This window comes from Sminthopsis crassicaudata, chromosome 3, assembly GCF_048593235.1.
Source record: "Sminthopsis crassicaudata isolate SCR6 chromosome 3, ASM4859323v1, whole genome shotgun sequence".
NCBI classification, from domain to species: Eukaryota; Metazoa; Chordata; class Mammalia; order Dasyuromorphia; family Dasyuridae; genus Sminthopsis; species Sminthopsis crassicaudata.
This window is the reverse complement of record NC_133619.1, coordinates 452,191,791-452,209,842: the sequence shown is the minus strand read 5'-3', so window position 1 is coordinate 452,209,842 and position 18,052 is coordinate 452,191,791. Positions and strand designations below refer to the sequence as shown.

The 18,052-nt window shown below is 32.5% G+C and overlaps 1 long non-coding RNA gene across 1 annotated transcript in view; it reads left to right on the top strand.

The window, feature by feature from the left end:
- LOC141562923 (uncharacterized) overlaps positions 1-3,867 on the top strand; it is a 68,871-nt gene extending 65,004 nt beyond the window's left edge. The window contains exon 2 of the long non-coding RNA XR_012488284.1: positions 3,460-3,867. This is a non-coding gene — a long non-coding RNA (uncharacterized LOC141562923). The remainder of the gene's footprint in view (positions 1-3,459) is intronic.
- The last annotated feature ends 14,185 nt before the right edge of the window (positions 3,868-18,052 follow it).

Sequence of the window (18,052 nt, the reverse complement as noted above, 5' to 3'; positions counted from 1 at the left end):
CATTAGATTTTGTCTACCCTCTTTCTCCTGAAAACTCTCTCACCTCCGAATTTTTGTGGGCACTGCTTTTTCCTAGTTCTTATCCTACTAGTCCTGTTTGCTCCTTTAAATCATTACTAGCTCATCGTTTATATTATTTCCTAACTATAACTGCAGGGACATCTAGGTGGCTCAGTGGATAGAGTAGTGGACCTAGAGTAACAATACTCATCTTCTTGAGTTCAAATCCAGCCTCAGACATTTATTGACTTTGTGACCCTGGACAATAACTTAATCTTGTTTGCTTCAATCCCTCATCTATAAAATGAGGTGGGGAAGGAAATCACAAATCACGCCAGTATCTTTGCTAAGAAAACCCCCCAAAGAAGCACAAAGAACTGGATACAACTGAAGAATTATTAAACAATAATAGATGTTTCCCAAATCTTTATCCCAATCTTTTATTTTTATGTTCTCTACTTGAACTTGTTACTCTCATGAGTAAGATTATCATTTTTATGCATATAATTTCCAAATCTTTATCACTATCCCTACTCTCTCCCTTATGTTCGTTATCTCTTGCCTAGACCAGTTCAATGGTCTGCTAATTGGTCTCCCTACTTCAAGTCTCTCCTCAGTCACACTCATTCTTCAGATAGCTGCCAGTGATTTTTCATTAAGTACAGAGTGAATCTCCTACTTAAAATAAGAAAAAACCTCTAGGGGCTCTCTGTAATATTAGGATAACCTGACCCCTAAACTATATTTCAAACTTCAATGTACATTACTTCCCTTTTCATCCTCTGTAATCCAGGTTATGATTTCTAATTGAGGAATAACCAAGGCTATACACATACACACATATGGAAATAAAATTCATCCAAGGACAAACTTGCCCTTTAATTTTTCTATTTTGATACATAAAACCACAGATTTTTATTTATTATATTGCCCAAAGTACCAAATATAGGAGGGGAATGATGATAAGAATTGTTCACATTTCTACAGCACTTTAAAGGACTTCATACATATTTGTCTTATTTGATCCCAACAAGTCTCTTCTCACTTGGACCATTATAATAGTCTTCAAATTAGTCTTTCTGGCTCCAACTCCTCTCCACTTTAATCTCTTTACTTCTATAAAGCTGTCAAAGTGATTTTCCTAAAGTGCATGTTTGATTTTGCCATCCCACCAGTGATTCTCTAATAATTTTAGGATTAAAAATAAAATCATGTCTTTGTCAGTTAAAATTCTTCACAATCTGGCCCATTCCAATCGTGTTATCCTATTATCTATTACTCAACTTCATACCTTCTGTGGTGGTCTCCTGTTCTTCATCACACATGCACTGTCTCTACTTTTTCACTGTCTGTTAGTCATCTTTGCTAGAATATCTGTAAAGTGCTTAGCATACTGCTTGATTCATAGTAGGTGCTTAATAAATGTTTATTCCCTTTTCCTTCACTGAATGCTCTCTCTTCTTACTGTCTTCTAAAATCTTAGCTTCCTTCAAAATTCAACACATTCACCACATTCTGCCGGCCTTTACTATTTCTAGATCCTTTTCCTCTAAGGCTATTTTCTACCTCTTCTGTATGTATTTTGACTATACCTATTTAAAGTAAGAAGTGTTTTTGTTTTTTCCTGTTTATTCTAAGCTCAGCATAATAAGTGAAATATAGTATTTGTTTATTAACTTATTGATTAAAAGCATTCTAGACAGATGCATCATTCCAGAGCTATCTTGATATATATATTTGAACTGCTAGATCCGCTTTCTAGTGATAGTGACTCACAATTACACAATATCTTAAGAATTATAAAGTGATTTCCTTTACATCTCATCATTAAGGTACATAGAGTATGATCATTTTTGTCATTTCAAAGATGAGAAAACAAACATAGAAGGGCTTGATAATTTGCCCATAGTCACACAACTACAAATGGACTGAACCTGGATTTGAATTTAACTATTCTGATTTCAAGTCAATCTTCCACTATTCACTATTCAATTCAATGCTATATTATCTCTAGACCTAACAGATTAGAGGGAATCTTACTATAAACTAATATAGGCCTGCACAGTTAAATTCTAGGCCTTAGAATATGACATGATGCATAATAACTTTCATTCTGATATTTGCCCTCATTAAAATCAATGGGCCAATTTGGAAAGAAATACATTTAAATAAGGGATTCTAAATAAAAGAGTCTTTCTTAACAGGAAAAAGTGTATATGTATAATATATGTTGCATTTTTATCAATTATCAAGAAAATTTAGTAAAAAAAACATTTGACTATGTGGTACTAAAAAATTAAAAAATTATTAGATGGAATTTGTCATAATTAGTAATAATATTAAAATAATATTTGTGCAATAAGGCTTATAAAACCATAAGAAGACATACATGCTCTATAAAAGACATGTAACTGCTTTAGGTACAAACATCTGGCTCACTCTATTTAGGGGATCCCATTTCAAGTTTATTCAGAGTTTTCAGAGGAGGTATGAGTTTTAACCAAATTCATATTTTGCTACTGTGAATTTTAATGATGTGGATGAAGTCACCAAAGATATAAAAGACAAACTGCCTTGCTGTAAGATTTATTTTTGAACATATGTCCTGTTACCATTGTCAAATTCAAATCAAAGGAAGGGTTTTATAGCATCTGATCCCTTTCTAACATGCTTCATTGACAATATGTGTATTATATTGTTCTGCTCCCACTTTTAACTGATTCTTAGATAGCTTTCTAGAAATGCTATATGCGGATCCAAGTGTCTTAGTAAATAGGAGATATGAATGATCAAATTATAACAAAATGTCAACTATTTATGAGTAAATCAATGTATTCTATAATTAAATTATCTTCTCTAGGGGTCCAAATACAGGTTACCTTACCACTGTGCTGTCAGTAAAGATGAGAAAAGAGTTATATGAGGAAACTTAAATCATGTTTAGCATAAGGTAATTACAGAGGGAATGATCCAAAATTGGACAGAGATCATGATCCCAAATGTGGAAAACCTGGAGAATTTCTTTTAGCTTTCATAAAAATAGACAGACACATACATAGAAGCCTATATATTTTTCCTTATGTCTCTAAAAGATCTGCTGCAAACCTTATATTCATTGAATCTGATCTCAAAATTTACACCCAAAATAGTTTCTACCAAACTTGGATAAAGCTTATAACTTTCATTATTTTCTAGTGTACATGAAATCATACTATAACAATGTTTCAAGGACAAATGACTATGTATGAAAAACAAACAAGATCAATGTAACACAGTGATAAAACCAGGATTCCTTAGGTATGAAGATGAAACATGCAGCCTATATATTGATAAGAAGGTAGTAGACAAAAGCATAGATCGAGAAAGACTTTTTTGGCCATGTAAAATATGAGAATTCATTTTGCTTGATTATGCATATTTATAATCTGGGTTTTATTTTTCTTCTTTCTTTTTCAATAGAGGAAAAGAAGAAAAATATTTTTTCATTGAAAAAATAAAATTAAGTGAAAAAGAAGGCTATGCATGGAAAAGGAGACCCAACTCTGGAAGGTTAGCCATAACCTCATTTTGCACTAGCCTTTCTGCTTGGCTTCAACTTGATGAATACTATGGATTTCCCCAGGATAAGTTCATCACTTGAAATTTCATCCTCATGGAAAATGATTCAGCCTTGATACTTAATATCTCCTTATCCCCAGTTGCTTTTCCCCTATGATTAGAAAGCTATGGGTAAAGTATTAAACTCCTCCAAAGAGCATTTCCCATTAGCTGCTCTGCTTCATTTCAACTACAAAAACATCATGCCCCCAAGCTGGATACCCGCTGGTGGTCCTCTCCCTTTCTTATATTATAAACTCTCTGAGAGCAGATACTGACTTTCTTTTTCTTATTTGTATCCCTAGCTTTTGAACATGGGTAGCCAAATATGTGAATTGGATTTAAGTGAGGCAGAGATATACAAAGTCAGTTTGTATACTCTTTAAGAGTTGTTGAGATTCAATGGCAATACAAAATTCAAGACAACTGGAGATGGTTTAGAATGCAGTAAATGAAAATGACCTTCTGTGTCTGACTAAACTCTAAGTGTTCCACAATGCCCAGGACCATTGGAACAAGCTGTTGTCATCCACCCATTCCATCAAGAGAGGCCTTCACATGATTGAGGAAGATATCTCCTTAATTTACCAATATTTATCAATAAAGTTATGAGAACAAAACCCAGAATAAAATTGGATCTTATAGAACAGCAACAAAAAAAGCAGCTAGGTGATACATAGAATGCTGGGCCTGAAGTCAGGAAGACTCATTTTCCTAAGTTCAAATCTGGCCTATGACAGTACCAGTGTGACCCTAGCCAAGTCAGTTAATCCTGTTTGTCTCAGTTTCCTCAATTGGAAAAGGAGCTGAAGAAAGGAAATGGCAAACCACTCAGGTAACTTTGCAAACAAAAAGCAAATGGGCTTATGAAGTATCAGATATGAACAACATGAACAGCAAAACAACAACAAATAATAAATATTTATTGACTATTGAATGTTTACTGACTGAAAAGCCTTTCAGATATGGGCCTGGAAATACACTATAATTGCTTTCAGAGAGCCAACTTGATGAAAACAGTTAGATTTATAAACATTAGCTCAGTGATTTGGTCATCAGTTCTTTAGCCATGGTAATCATGGCATAGAACAAAAATACACAGTAACCCCCAATCCGATTTACTGTCCTTATGCAGCCTCTGAAGATATGGGATCTCCATTTTGCTGTTATGATATGTCAGAGAATTTTAATGAAAGAATATTTCATTAGGAATAGGAAGAGTATTGTTGTCAAGAGCTTGAAGGGTCAATTTGGGGGATGGGGGCAGTGGAGAGAATACTGGATGCAGGGAAATTTCTTAAATAAGAAATAAACAATATAATAAGTAAGTTAAAATGGAAGCTCCAATCAATGGATGGAGAGGAGAAGACAGCTGTAAGATATTAAAGTGGTGAAGGAATTTGCAATTAATTGGAAGTAAAAAATCAGGGTCTAAAATGATTCTAAGTTTTTGAGCTTGGATGATTTTTGAAGGATGTTCATATAATCTCTAAGGATGTTAAGAGGAATAGGCCTTGAAGAGATAGGATAAGCCAGATTTGAAAAGGTTGAGTTTGTAGTACCAGGGTGATAGTTGGTAGAGACACCTCCAGTCATTTATGTAAAAAAAATTCCTTGGAGGACTTCATTATTTTAGTCTATCCTGATTTCTCCCCACTCTGATCTCTAAAGCATATTTTTCTCTCTTATTAATTTTATGAGTTATTCATCTCTTATACAATGATTTATTTCCTTCTAAACCTCTGATAGCTTCTGAATATTTCTGATTGAATGGTCCATTATAGCTCAGACTCAATAACTTAAAAACCTAACTTACTTCCACATTAAAATCTGTCTTTGGCCCTAACTTTGTTTTTTTTTTTAAATGATTTAAAAATTAACTATATAATCATATATTTCTTTCCTTCACATATTCCAGCCAAACTGGATTTCTTTCCAGTACCTTTCCTCTTCTGTCTTGTGCCTTTGATCTTGCCATTCTAGACATTCAGTGAATTCTTCACCCACTTGGTTTACTGAAGTGTCTTCTTTCCTTTGGGGCCCTATTATCTCCAAGAGTTTTCCATGAATTCTGCAAACTTGGTTAAAATAATTTCTCACTAATACTCTATATTTGCCTCCTTATTTTATTCTTTTAAAACCATATTTTTTGGGTGTATTTGTTCTTTTGCATATATATATATATATATATATATATATATATATATATATATTGAAGCCAGGGCTTGTGTTACATCTATCTCTGTTATCAACAACTCTTAGCAGTGGTTTACACATTTACCAAATGTTTGTCAAAGGGAATAGTATCCAGAGTTCAAAGATTTAGAGCTAGAAGGGACGTCTAAGGTCATCTAACCTTCTTATTTAGTTAATAAAGAAAAATGAACTCAGTTGACAATTAATCCATGATCTTTCCACTGGATCCCACTGTCATTCTTATATTATTATTTTAATTATTTCAAGTGTATATCCTATCTTCTTGACAAGACTATAGGTTTCCCCAGCACAAATACTCATCTTACATTTATTTCACATTGCACAGAGTGCCTAAACATATACACATAGTAGGCTTTTAATAAATCCTTGATGAATTTACATTCCAGTTTTGAACCTTTTCCCTATTTAAGTATAGCAATAACCAGGAATAACAAAATACTTTTCTTTTGAAAAGATAAGAAAGGTAAGGCAGCAAACTTCCAAAGATACAATAAAACATGCTTATATTGTTCTGACTTGAAATGTTTTCCAATATTTTATAATAATTTTAAAAAGTAAATGAAAAGGTAAATATATTTTCTGAATTATGAGAGTCATTTATGTAATCTTTTAATCTTAAAAAAAATCCTAAAATTTCTATGCTTCTTACAGAAGAACAATAAAGGTTTCTTAAAATATCTATTGTGTAAGAAACTGTGGGAGGAGGGAAACGTGACTACATTATTCCTCAGCTGTAGCAGTTTGTACTATCCTTTTGCCCTTTCAGGGCCAGGGATTGGCAGGCTGGGGAGTGCTCTTTCAAGAAGCTGAAGAGTGGAGCTCTCATTTACAGCAGAGGACAGAAAGTGCAGGATTCAGTCAACAGCCTGTTCTCACCTGATAGGTATTTTAAGAATGCTTTGATTTAGGATAAATTAAGCTTCACTGAAAGATGTAAAGAACCCTGTTTTTCATTCAGCCTTAGTGAGAGCCTCCTACTTTCTATAAAATTCTCAGACTTGGATTCCAAAAGTAGTCTTTCATTATATTAGAGTTGAGAATGAAGTTGGGCATAAGAAAGGGAATGAGATCCCTCTTCCTCCCCTTCCCCCTAAAAAAAATTGGATATTAAAAATCCAGACTTTTTTGAACAGTGAGAAAGTGGAAATAACTGCACATGTACAATAAAAAGAATACAGCATTTTTTTTAAAGGAGGATTAGGTAAGAATTGCCCTCAAAGTCCACTAATAATCATAAACCAAGCAAGCTGTTTACTGCTAGCTTCCTAGTTCAGTAATATAGGAAAAATCTCTATACTATTGAGGTTAACTCCCATGTCTCCTATCCTATAAGGCTTCAGTTATGGCTGAATATTAACATATATACTAGAAATATTTTCCTAACCAACTTTAATTACATATATATATGTATATATATATATATATATATATACACATGTATCATATGAAATTTTATATATGATATGGAATATGACATTCTTTAGAAAATTGTTACACAAAATATAAATCAAAACCATTTAGGAAAACATTTCCTATGTATAGGACATTACATGCATGTATACATATCAAATGGACTTATAATCTCTTCAGTTTGGGATTTTGTTCACCTCCCATTTAGATCATTATATTGAATTCTGAAGCCTCCCTGCCTTAAATATCTCAGTTTTAATTCACCTTCCACATAGCCATTAAATTGATTTTTCTTAAATGCAAATCTGATCATGTCACTTCTGTACTGAACCTCCACTTTTGCTTCTAGGATAAAAATATAAACTACTCTTTGTCTTTTGAAAACCTCTACAGCATGATTACAATCTATCTTTCCATCCTCATGTATATTATATTCCTTCTATGTTTCTTCTATGAAATAGCCAAACTGGTTTTTCCTCTCTACCCTTTTACATTGGCCCTTCGGCTCCTTTCTCAGTGTCTTTGCAATGACTACCTCCATAGTTCTGTTACTGTTCCCTCTTCGTCTCCACTTCATGGAAACCTCAGCTGTCACTTTTTTGAATTACCTCCAACTCTGTATCAATGGGATTCAAATTTAAAAGTTTCCCTGTTCTTCGTTCTGGTATCATGGCAAAAGAAATGGGCTATAGATGAGAAAGCAGAGTTACAGAGAAGTTAAATGACTTGTCTCTTCAATAGAGGTCATACAAGTAGCAACAGGCAGAGATAGTAATTGAACTCTGTTAATCTTGATCCTGACCTAGTACTCTCTTGCCCTATATCACATATAACCATAAGGACATTAAAATGATCCACATCTGGGATTTTGTGGTAAATTAATGATAGCATATCTAAGTCATCACAAGTTGACAAACATTGATAAGTGCCCATAGCATAAGAGTTGGGGGGAAAAACCCAACACAATTAACTACTGATTCATCAGGGAAAAGATTAATCACTCACAGTGGATTGAATGCCTTAGAGAGAGCATTTTCTTGTTTTGAGGCTGAAAGCTTTTGAGAGTGCATAATATTTCAAGTATTTGAGTTCCCTAGGAGTCAGGTGTCAAACAATCAAGCTAGGAGGACTTTGTGCAGGACTTTTTATCTCTAGCAAAGCTCCCCTATTCATAAATGAAGATAATAGATTTTTTTAATACCAGCAGTTCTTAATGATGTGTGTTTTTCTGTGTTTGTACACATATTAGACACATTTAGCACTTTGATAAAATCCTTTCTCGGAAGAATATTTTTGAATGGAAAAACTAAAATATGTAGGATTACAAAGGAAGCCAATTATATTGACGCATAGTTATGTAAATATGTGTGTATAATGCACATAGATGCAAATGTATATATGTGAGTATGTGTATATATACATACATACACACATATATATGTATATACACATACATATATATGTTAACCCCTGCTCTATACTGAATGCGTACTTAATAAATGAATGATAATTTCATTGTTTCAATGATAAAGGCTGTACATCTAAACATAGTCTGTCTTGCAAATGTGGTGAGTAGGGAAGAAAATATGGCTTTAATAGCATGATTTTTAAAAAGTTACTATATTTTCTTACAACAAGAATAGTCCATTGTTGCTACTTCTGCTACTACTACTATACTGAAATAATGGAAAGAAAAGTAATTTAATTCTGAAAGTCAGAACCGATTATTAGTAGTTTATAATATTACATTTTACTATTTTAGTTGTTCCATAATATGCCAATAAAGATGTATGCATCTCACAGGTATCTCTTCCCACAAGCCCTTGTTAATAAAGATATGATAACCAACCAGCTCTTTCACAGGAAGTTCAATTCATACTTCCATGGAATCTGAAACAAAATTATATTTATTTACAACAATAAATTCTTTAAAAAGAATGAAATCCCTCCCCAAAGGGAACAACATATTTCTCAGAATATAGTTTAATTTAACTGCATAGTCTGTCTATTTTAGCATATTTGGGAGTGATATGATTGCTTATACCACTTTTATACATTATGTTAACAGCAGGTTATTCTCTCCACAGTTAGCAGAGTATGCATCTTAAAACTCTAAAGCTAAAAGAAAAGAAAAAGTCACTTGAGCTGTATGCTTCCTTTTCAACTCTCCCATTTTAGGAAACTCAAAGGTCAAAGAAGTCCTACTTGTTAAATCTGGGAGAATTTTATGATTTAATTTGATTAGTTTTTGTAAAAATAAGTCCTTTTATTTTTTAATAATGCACTGAGTTGACTTCTGAGCAGAATGGCTACCCTGAAGTTCAAACCAGAATATACAATTATGAAGAAATCCAATGAGAAAGCATGCAAAGTGATATCTTCTACTCCATAAGTTAACAAAAACTCCGTCTCCCAAGCAAAGCCAGTGCTACAGTATTAATACAGAGTAGCCTTCCAATAAGACCAGAGATAGCCTCTGATATATGGAGCCTGCATTATTGTGTTTGAAGGAAGCAAGGGCACAGGTCTCCTTGAGAAAGCAATAGAGTGAAAAGAATTATAACCCCAGGGAGCAGGCCAGTGGTCTGGTACAGACCAGACCATTCTGGTATTGCACTGTCCAGATCTGGTCAGCCTTGGCCCAGAGGCTTTAAAGAATCTAAAAATGTTGTATTGAGATATTAGAGTGAGCCTTTAAAATCTAACATTCTGAACCTTTAAGGGGATCAAATCTAGGAGGTGGAGTTCAGTACAAGAACTCTGGGGGATACAGGAGGAATACAGGGTAAGACTCAAAATGACTGATCATATTACCCAAAAGCATAGTATGGGACAAAAACTGACTGATCCAAAGGCCTAATACTATAACTAAGGCTGGAGAAAGTTCAGAAAACACTATTCAATATCAACAATTAAAATAAATTTCCTTCATAACAATTGTAAAAAAAAAAGTCTAAAAGAGAAAAAAAGGATTCTCCATGAGAACTTTATGAATATGTAGAAGAAATGAAGAGATAAAAGAAATGAAATAAAAGCTCTTGAGGAAAATTGACAGGAGAATTACAAGGTTAGCAAAAAATGTGGTAAAAACCTATGAAATAGAATCTCAGAAAGACTAGAGAAAACAAGTCAATGACTCCTTGAGAGCAAAAAATATTAGAACAGAATCAAAATAATGAAAAAAGAAGAAAATATAAGCTATTGATATAAAAACTGACCTGAAAAAGGTCAAAGAGAGAAAATTTAAGAATCATTGGGCTGCCTGAAAAAAAAGCATAGACACTATAGTTTAAGAATTCATAAATAAAAGCTGCCCAGATCTATTAAGAGCAAAGGGCAAAGTAAAAGTAAAGATATGAAGACTCTCCCAATCAGTCTTTGAAGGAATATACAAAAAAGAAAGGTCCTAGAAATGTCATAGCCAAAATAGAAAGCTCTAGTCAATGAAAAAAAAAGTCAAGCATTGTGAAAAAAGGTTAAGACACCAAGAAATTATAGGATTACACTGTTCCCACTAAAAACCATCAGATTTAGAATAATAATAATCCCAAAGGCAAATAATATAGATGTATAAACAATATAATTTACCTTGCCAAGCTGAGTAAAATTCTGTAGGGAAAAATGGATTTTTAACGGAATTGAGAAATTTTAAGTAGTTTTTGTGAAAGGACCAGAGCTGAGTAAGCACTTTGAAATATATGCAGAGTCTTGAGAAATCTAGAAAAGTAAATTTATTTAAACAATTGGTAGGAATTGAATGATGATACAATGTTAATATGTAAAAGGGAAGAATAAACAGGTATCATTTCATAACCTTGATTTCTTTAAATTGTCTCAATGGATTTAATAAGGAAAACATAAGATGAAAGAGGGGATTGGTTCTATTTGAAGGGTTTTAACAGGGAAAATAAATGGGAGGGTAAAATGAAGAAAATTTTATTGAACAAAAGAAGAATGTAGATTTTGCTACTTCTCATATTTGAGGCATGTGAGAAAAGTAGTAATAGGAGATGAGTGGTGAAAGTGGGAATGAGTTTCACACATATGAAAGGGTAAAAAGAAGATTATGAATGTGCTAAAATTTGGTGAAGAAATATCAAGCTTTACTGGTTAAGCAAGGATAAGGTACAGGGTTAAGAGGGAGCATAATTCAGGGAGGGAATTGTCAAACAAAATAAGCTTCTTGATACTAAAGCATTGCTGGATTAAAAAGAGAAACATTTTTTTTTTAAAGTAGAAAATGAGAGGGTGCCTTGTATGATCTCAGACCTTGGAGGACGACAGGAAAAAAGTTACATATGAATAAAATGGAATATTCAAAGAAACAAAGAGACAATTTCAGAGAATCTTGAATAGCATGAAGTTATGCAAAATAAGATAAGCAGAAGCAGAACAATTTTTATAAGGAAAAAACAATTGTAAAAAACAACAAAACCACAAAACAAACTACCCCAAATTTCAGAATCTGATCAAAGAACTGACTAAGCAAATCTTTGCCTGTTATCTACTTTCTGATAGAGAGGTGATTTACACAAAGTGCAGGCATAAATTTTTGGTCTTGCCAAATGTAAGGATTTATTTGATTTTTCTGTGCTTGTTAAAAGGGTTTGCGTCTTTACTCATGAATGGGAAGAAGGAAGATGAGAAGAGAAAACAGGTTAGCAGTAGGAATGCCTCTCTCTATACAATCCCCAAAAAGTCTAGAGTAACTTTTTATTTTTTATTTTATTTATTTATTTATTTATTTATTTATTTTTTTTATTGCTGGGTTAAGTGACACGCCCAGGGTCACACAGAGTAATATTTTAGTATAGTTACAAAAGAAAAGTGAAATTCAGAGGAAAACATGTATTAGTTTAATTTTGAAAATAAAGTATAGAATTTATAATAACAGTTTAAAAAACAAATCTGTGTAAAATGGAGATTCATGGTATATAGAATCCTCTTTTTGCTTCTCTGAACACACAAATGCTTTTTTAGTGTTAAAATTTAAAATAAAATGTTAAAATTACTGAGACTTAAAATACAGGAAAAAAATTTCATTGGGATACCTCTAAAGGATGTATTTAATTTTCACTATCAAAAAAGTAAGTTTATTACCATATAAAAGAAAGGATATGTCATTTCATTTTGACATTATCATACTATATTGATCATTGTAATCAACTAGAATTTTTTACTTTTCCATGTTGATTTTATACAATTTGTTGTAGTAGTGTGGGTTTGTTTTTGTTTGTTTTTGTTTAATCAATTAAAAAAGTCACACAATAAACCTAACAATATCCTTTTTTTTAACATGGCATTTGACTAGCTTTATTTGTAGTATCAAATCATAACAGATAATGTCACTTTTTATTTTTTTATTATAGCTTTTTATTTACAAGGTATATGCATGGGTAATTTTATAGCACTGACAATTGCCAAGCCTTTTGTTTCAATTTTTCCCCTTTTTCCCCCCACCCCCCTCCCCCAGATGGCAGGTTGATCAATACATGTTACATATGTTAAAGTATAGATTAAATGCAATATATGTACACATTTCCAAACAGTTATTTTGCTGTACAAAAAGAATCACATTAACCTGTGAAGGAAATCAAAAATGCAGGCAGACAAAAATAGAGATATTAGGAATTCTATGCAGTGGTTCATAGTCATCTCCCAGAGTTCTTTCACTGGGTGTAGGTGGTTCAGTTCATTACTGCTCTATTGGAACTGATTTGGTTCATCTCATTGTTGAAGATGGCCACATCCATCAGAATTGATCATCATCTGGTATTGTCTAACAATATCTTTTAAAAACCGAATCACTGATTTCATTGGTGTAGTAAAGAAATTCTATCTGAATCTCTCAATTAAAATTGCTTTGAATTTTATAGTTTTAGTGAGTGACCTGGGATATCATGGATGACTTGCTCAGAGTTACCAAATTCAAGGTAGAACTAGAAACCAAGTGTTTCTGACTTTAAGGCTGGCATTCTAGCTATTATGATATGCACACAACCTTGCAATTATTTTATACTGTATTTTATACAGATCTTTCAATAAGGTAAAAAAGAAAATTTAAATGAATTTCCCCTTATATTCTGCTTACAAAAAAAGTGAAGATGTTTTCTGTCTTCAAATGTCTCCTGATATTTAAGATTAATTTGGCTATTGTAACTAAACCTGTTCCATTGTTATTTGACTCTAAATTTTCAATTTTTCATTCTAGTTATTAGGAGCATAACAAAAACCTTTAAAAATGCAAATTAATGAAGTTGTGAAATACAAAATTCACTTAATTTTCTGTTACAATAAAAATTATGCATCATTGAGAACTGCTAAACAAATTGTTATATGAATGTGAAGGACACTTCTGTCTTTAAGAAAAAAAATAAACATGAAATGTTAAGCAGAGTCAGAAGAACATCCACAACACCTAATAATATGTAAATTGAAAGAGTACAATCATAATCAAGAGAAATTGAAATGCTGTGAAAAATAAAAAAAAATATACACCCCTCCTAATTTCTTTTTTGAAGAGGTCAATAGTCCATGATGTACAATGTTACAAATGTCAGCTTTTTTTTTTCAGTGAACAGAATACAAGGTATTATAATATCTAGGAAGACTGGAAGTTAATTCTGGCCTCAGACTGGCTCAGATACAGACTGTATAACACTGAGCAAGTCACTTATCCATTCTGTGCTTTAGTTTCTTCATGTGTAAAATGGTGAGAATAAAAGTATCTTTCTCATAGGACTGTGGTGAGAATCACATATGCATCTTGTAAATCTAAAAGCATTATATAAATATTAGTTGTTATTGTTGTTACCATTATTTTTATTTATATGTTGATTGATTTTGCTGGTTCTTTCCAAATCCTTTTAAAAAAATTCTTTGTTATAAAGAATGGTTTCCTGGGAGAAGGAGGGAAAGGGATGGGGAAGGAAGGAAGCATGGAATCTAGGCCATGTTGTGCATTAAAAAAAACACAATTCTAAACCTTTCTTAAACAAAAGCATGTGGTAAACCATTTTTCTCTTCCCCCTTCTCAGAAGGGAGAACCATTTCCCAACCCCAAACACATACTTCTGAAATGTCAGGCCAAGTGTTTGAATGCTTTAATAATATAGTTTCTGAATTTTTTGAAAAGTTGTGGTGACAGTAGGAATGGATTGTTTATCATTTTAGTTTTCTACTGATAAATTCAGGAGGCACAGAGTCTCTAGGTAATTTGATTTTTTTTCCTGTTGATATCTTACAGGCAGCATTGGCATTACTCTGATTAGAACAAAAGCAATATTTGAGGTGAGAAGCTAAGGATGGAGAAAAGTAGATACTCATGGGTATTATTTTCAGTCATCTCTAAAGAAAACAAATACTTATGTTGAAGTATTAAGGAAGAGTTCTAATCCACATGGGAAAACTTGGGAGCAACTTTAGAAATAAATATACTACAATAAAAGTGAACATTGAAAAGCATTCAGTAGGTTGCAAGTATTCTACTAGAACAAAAGTCTGGGAAAGCTAAGTGATCCATTGAAATGAAATCAAATCAAAAACTGCAAGAAATGTGGCAGACTTTAAATTATTATGTCCTAGCTATATAACCCTGAGCAACTTTCCCAATTGCCTCAAGAACAAAAACAAATAACAACAAAACCTTGCTAAGTGGCATTTCCTTTACCTTATACCTATGTGACCTGGAAAAAGCACTTTTCTTTCTTGCTGTGCTTTTACTGGAAACAAATGTATGATGTGGGTAGTAGACATTCTATGGATGAGAAAAAGAAATCTCCTCATAGTGACTTGCCTACAGTCACAGAGTTGATGAGTAAGAGCCAGTATTGGAACTCAAGAGAATCTTAATTCAGAGTCTGGTACTCTTTCCAATATAGATCAAAGATATTTCTCCCATAATAGAATGTTTTCTGTTAGCAATGTTTTTGGGCCCTGGAAAACCTGAATTCAAATTCTGTATCAGACACTTAATAGTTGTGTGACTCTGGGCAAGTCATTCAATCCCAGTTTCAGTTTTCTCAGGTGCAAAATGGAGATAATTATAGAATCTATCTTCTAAGGTTGCTGTCAGTATCAAGTTAGATACAATTTGTAAAGTGCTAAGTAAAGTACCTACCACATGGTAGATACCTAATAAATTTATGTTTTCTTCTGTCCTAGACTATATTACCTCCTGAGAGATGTTAGAAAAGATGGAAAGGATAGAGTTTATTTAACTTTGTAGTCTAGAAAAAGGGGTAGGAGGAAGTTGGTGGACAAACTAGTTATTTTTAAACCACTATGGAATGATAACACTTTGTGAGATGTCTAAAAGTTTCTTAAAGACATCAGAAAATGTACAAAATGAATTTATATCTTTTCTTGGTCCACCCGATAGTTCTAATTCTGCACCAACTAATTCCATTCCTTGGTAACACTATAAAAAGATTGCATAAATGTAGAGAGCCGGAACTCTGGAGAAGTATACTTTAAACAAGGTATTAATTCAGTGCAATTGATGAGATAATGATTCTCTAGTTCACATATATATTTAATACTTATTATGGTGGTGTAATGGCTCTCTAAATTCACACATAATTAGTATGTTGTAATGATGTAATTACAATAAGGGATATAAAGGCTAAGAAGGACTGAAAGATAGACCTATCTTTGGCCAGCCTTGTGATGTTCTCATGCCTCCTGCACTAAGATCAAGACTGGGTCAGAATAAAAAATCTAGACTTTATTCTTGACCATTCTCGTGGTGTCTATCCTGCTGAGACCAAGGCCCATCTGAAGGACCTTCAGAAAGCTAGCCCAAACATTACACATAAATTCTAAAACTATAAATATCAGCAAGTTAAAAAATCTAGATCTTCCTAAAATGCTTGTTCGACCACATCAACCCAGTACTTCAGTTCAAGTGACCCTTAATTATCTCTAGGATTAAATAGAAATTCCTCTATTAACCTTTTAAGTTCTTTGCAACATGAGCCCTTCTCATCACTCCAATTATTTCATATTGCTCCCACTTTATGCACTACAGAATTCCTCTGGTCTGATGGATGTCCAACACACATCTTATGGCCTTGTCTTTGAACTGCCAATCTCTCATCTTCTTATCTACCTCTCTTAAAATCTCTTTCTTCAATTTCATAGGAAGCTTCTCCTAGTCCAGCCAGAGGGTCATGCCTTCTTCTAGATTATCCTGTATCTACTTTATATGTGTCATTAGAATTAAAACTTCTAGGTCTTGGAGGGACAGGACTGTTTTTGTTTTCATATTCCCAGTGATTAGCACAGTGCCTTATAATTAGCAAAGTGTTTAACAGATGCTTGTAAGATTTCCTTTTTAAGAGTAGTAATCTCTTGATAGAATGCCATTTATTTGGCAAGCTGTTTCAAAAATCTCATTGTGATTTTCAGCTATTAAACCTTAAATGAAAAATTTAATCTTTAAAGTATAATTTTAAGCTACTAAAGTTTAAAATTGCACAAGACTAATAGGATACCCTGAATGATGACAAAAGTTATACCTCGAATTGGAATAGTTAAGAACAAGAAGAGATCACAATGGAGGGAAGCAGATTTATCTGCAAGCCCTTGATAGCTTGGTTAGAAAGTTAGCAAAAAAATTGGAACTTATCCAGTGTGTAGGCAGGAAAATATGCCACTAAAGCCTTCAGTGGATGACATTTCTTATTTAGTGAAGAAAGAATAAGGATAATATGCACATCTCTGGGAAAAATTAAATCTAACTGAAGAATAAGAAAGCAATACTCTTATTAAACATGAAGAGAAAAATTAGTTGATGTCTCAGGACATTGTATCTAATGAGGAACAGGTAAAGATATTAGAGATAGAAAAAAAGTTTGGATTTTTAAAAAAAAATCTATTGTTAGGAAGCATTCTTTTTTTTTTTTGTTGAGGCAATTGGGGTTTGTATGTTAGCAAGCATTCTTTTTTTGCTGAGCAAACTATTGTTAATTTTAAATGGTGAATAATTTTATTATAATTTAATAAAAAGTCTTTGAGAAAGAATAAAACACTATTTTCAATGTCCCTCAGATAAAGTGCAATGTAAGTGTAAAATCTAGGTATTAGCAGTTATCTCTATATTTTAAAGATAATCAATGAGAAGAATATTTGACACATGATAACTAATTACTGCAGTTACATCCTCTTTTCCTATTTGAGGAACTTCTGTAATATGATAGACTTAGGGAAAGATATTAATGATCCTCTAGCAACCTAGGTAGAAAATACAAATCCATTTCTTCTACATAAAATTTAAAGACTATGCTTTTATAATTTACTTAGAAAAATCCAGGTGTAGATTTTAAATACAAAAGGAACATATTAATAATGAATCATCTTTCCATTCTTTTAGGCCATAGAAATCATAAGACTTTCATTTCATTCTTTGGCTTTGACTCATTTTTGGTACACTCTCAATATTTGTCAAAAATATATAGAAAAAACTGTCAGGTACTTTTCTGATTCTCAACTCATTGAGAAATTGTTAGATACTTTGGTGGATAGATTATTGGATCTGAAGTCAGGAATACATAATTTCTAACCTTATTGAGTCCCTTACTAGCTGCATCATTTCTGTATTCCTCATTTACCTCATTAGTCTAAAGAAATAATAATAATACAAGCCTCAAGGATTATCATAAGGAAAAAATTAGATAATATTTGTAAGGCACTCTGTAAAACTTAAATTGCTATATAAGTGTTATCTATTACAACGGTAGTTCTGCAGTTTGATACTGGTTAATAAATAGATTTATTTATCAGTGGAACAGATTAGGTAAATTAACATATAGAAGAAAATATGCATAGT